The 3,800-nt window shown below is 33.8% G+C and overlaps 1 pseudogene; it reads right to left on the bottom strand.

Annotated features, from left to right (window-relative positions):
* Positions 1-2,232: 2,232 nt before the first annotated feature.
* Positions 2,233-3,453, bottom strand: LOC127115579 (bifunctional UDP-glucose 4-epimerase and UDP-xylose 4-epimerase 1-like; annotated as a pseudogene).
* Positions 3,454-3,800: the final 347 nt, after the last annotated feature.

The raw sequence follows: 3,800 nt of genomic DNA, 5'->3' as shown, positions 1-3,800 counted from the left end.
AAATATTATAACGCCCTTATATAATAAACCCTAATAACCATATGACATCCTTACAAAATAATTTTTGTAACAAAAAATATTTAAAGTAATATTTTTCAATTCAGATTTGGAGAAATAGGAAGGTTAGAGTTTTAGCATAATTTAAGTATTTGAGTAATTTTAAGAAGAACGAGACTCACCCTTGGAGACAAATATGACAGATAATTTGAGGCGGTGGTCCTGCTCGAGCGATTTCTAATTTCACAAACACAAAGGAAAAAACGAAGGTATTCAAAACAGAGAAGTAAATGAAAAAGATGAACAACAAAAGATTTTGGTGGTAAGAGGTATTTATGAGAAATAGAATGAGAATGAGAAACTTACTCTGGAGAGGTGTTTGTAACAAATGATGCAACAATACAGCGAAGGCGAGTTGCAGTAGAAAGCGTGCGGTGGCCGGCGTGAGAGTATGTGAGTGAGTTGCAGCAGAAAGCGCGCGGTGGCCGGCGTGAGAGTATGTGAGTTATACAGAAAATATTTCTTTGAGTAGAGAGAAAGAAGAAAAGACAGAACGTTGTGTAGAGAGAAAGAAGAAACGATTTTAATTCTCATAGGCTGCTGCAGCAGTTTAGTTCGCTCTCTCTGATACCATATGTTAGGTATGAGAAAAAACCTTGCATATTATTCAATAGATATTAGGTTGTCATATAGTCAATAGTCTTTTACAAAAACAACCAAAGCTAAAAAATAGCCACTACTAACATAAACTAAAAGAGTTATTCAATGAAAACCAACTAACCTATAAAGTAGGACCTTATTCCTACGTAGCATATCTGGCCCTAAATACTAGGAAAAACAACCTAGCTGATCTTTTCAATTATTACTTGCACTGTTGCTTTGTTTTAGCCTTGCCCCATTTCAATTTTATGTTACTATTGTCTTTTCTACATTCGTTTCAACCATCAAAATCATAGCTTTGTAATAGCGAAGAAGAAACAAATGAAATTTTATGATATCTTGTTGACTCATTTGTTTGTAAACCCTGTGAAGTTTCAATATTCATAGTCATTTAAACAGTTTGTGTTTATTAGGCAATTGAATGTTGGTTTTTAAATCGCGGAATTTGATATATCGCTATGAATCACATTCAAAGACTACTGTTAGGGTTTCAATTATGGTTACATTGCAGAGACGTTAGAAACCTTTGATGTCGCGGCTTAGATTGTAGTTTAACAACATTTTGTAAAATCCTATTACGTTTCAGAATTTTGAGCCATTTGAGCAATTTAAGCAATTTAGTTTTATTAAGTTATTGAATGTTGGTTTCAATTAGCGGTTAAAAATTAGTGTTTGACATATACATGCTTCAAGTACTCTTTAACAATGGAATGTTGGTTATCCTATGTTCGTTCATAACCACACTTAACTTTCCAATAATATGCACCCAATAAAAAAGATTTAAAGAAAGTTTTAAACATAATTAACTACACTTATTAGTCGGATTTTTTTGATTAACGGTCAAACATAAAGATTAATTGAGGAATTCTAAACATAAAGATTTTTTCGATTAACTACTTTAAATCTTTGTTTTCAAGAGGATAATAACTCCTCAAATATTGATTGAAACTTGATTCCCTATGCAATTTAAAAAAGCACAAAAATTGAAATAGATAGTAATTTCTTATCTCGGATCAGAGATGCTAACGGCTCAGAAATTGAAGTGGGGGGACCTATTTAATGTATGTGTCTATCTCTGGTCTAGTATAATATATATATTACATGATTTAAATAATTAAAATAACTATTTATATTGTTTATATGAGCAAATTACTCAATTTATTAAATAATAAAGTACATTTTACTTTTCAAATGTTACTAGAGGCTCTAGGCCATACGACCACTAACATACTTCCGTCTCGTATTTTTATTCTTGTTTATTTTTAAATTATATTAATTTGTTTAGAGATGTGCCGGATGAGAGTATGTTACCATTATATCAAAGAGTTGTTGCGTGTGTGCTCGATTAATTCATGGAATATGACGACTGAACTTTAAAAATTTACTCTTGATTGTATTCTAGCATAAGATATTTGTTAAATTATTGTTATTAAGTTATTGAATATTGGTTTAAAATAGAATCTCATTAGAATTAGTGTTTGACATATACATGCTTCAAGTACTCTTTAACAAACAATGGGATGCCTATTTGTCTAGAGAATATCGGTAGATGAGTAGTGTATTTGTTTAGCTGATTCAATGCTTTCCCGAGTAACCCCAGGGGTTGTTCTTTGCCCAATTCCACTGATCCCTGCACATCTCCTCCACACCATATTTGGCCTTCCAACCGAGTTCTCTCTCTGCTTTCTCTGTAGATGCATAAACCTCTATAGCATCTCCTGGCCTTCTCGGACACAATTTCAATGCGATTTTCTTACCAGAAGCTTTATTAAATGCGTCAACCATTTCAAACACAGACGTACCACGACCGGTTCCTAAATTGTAAGACGTACAACCTATGTTTTTTGTTGTAAAAAGCTTTCTCAGAGCAGCAATGTGACCATCTGCTAAGTCCATCACGTGGATATAGTCCCGTACCGCAGAGCCATCCCTTGTAGGATAATCATGACCATATACATTGAGCTCGGGTAATCTTCCAACGGCTACTTACTGTATATAAGGCATGAGGTTATTTGGGATGCCTCTAGGATCTTCACCCAGTTTACCACTTTCATGTGCCCCAACTGGATTAAAGTATCTCAGTAAAATGATTCTCCATTCCGGCTCAGCTTTTGAAATATCTCGTGCGATTTCTTCAAGAAAAAGCTTCGTCCGTCCATAAGGGTTCGTTGCTTGTAACTCAAAATCCTCCACACATGGCATCTTTTTAGGTTGCCCATAAACAGTTGCAGACGATGAGAAAACCATGTTTTTGCAATTGTGCGTAGCCATTACTTCATAGAGGTTGATGGTACCAACAAGATTATTATCAAAATAACGACGAGGATTTGAAACACTTTCACCGACTGCTTTTAACCCAGCAAAATGAATGACAGCGTCGAATTTAGATTTTGAGAAAAGTTTCTCCAAATCATCTTTATTCCTGAGATCTCCCAGTGTGAATTTAAGATTCTGTGAAAGGTTTGGACCAATAATTTCACGAACACGGTCCACTGCTTCCATAGCAGAATTATCAAAATTATCAATGATGGAAACATGAAACCCGTCTTTGAGAAGCTGAACAACAGTGTGAGCGCCAATGAAACCGGCCCCGCCGGTTACAAGTATCTTTTGCGATGAAGACGCCATATCTTGGAATAGGTCAGATAGAGAGAGGACTGAGATTTTGAAGTTTTGAAAAAGTTGATAGATTTAGAATTTGAGTTTTGGATTTTATATAGTAATGAAATATTATCAATTGCTATTTTTGGGTAATGGACAGAAAGTTGCGATCTGGAATGATTTTGTTAGTTTCTAATTTTCTTTCTCTCTGTAATCTGTTTTTGATTTGTTAAATTTGACGTGGAATTAATTTAAGATAGCATTAGTAATTCTGTTTTGTTGGTAGGTTCCATTTTTAGCTTAGATTGGATTGCCAAGTAAGTTTCTTTTCAACCGTGCGTCACCATTAATAGAATATTGTCAAACTCTAATTTTAAGATGGTATGACGAAGACAAACACAAAGAATCATATCGTAAGCTTTCATTATCGTAAATAAATTTTTGATTGTCATTTCAAAATTTAACTCTAATTCAACATGAGTATTTATATTAGTTCAACAACCGTCAAAATTAAAACTAAATCAATTACTTGTGAGTATTAC

Source organism: Lathyrus oleraceus, chromosome 1 (genome assembly GCF_024323335.1).
Source record: "Lathyrus oleraceus cultivar Zhongwan6 chromosome 1, CAAS_Psat_ZW6_1.0, whole genome shotgun sequence".
NCBI classification, from domain to species: domain Eukaryota; kingdom Viridiplantae; phylum Streptophyta; class Magnoliopsida; order Fabales; family Fabaceae; genus Lathyrus; species Lathyrus oleraceus.
The sequence above is the reverse complement of the archived record's forward strand: the minus strand, read 5'-3'. Positions and strand labels throughout refer to the sequence as shown.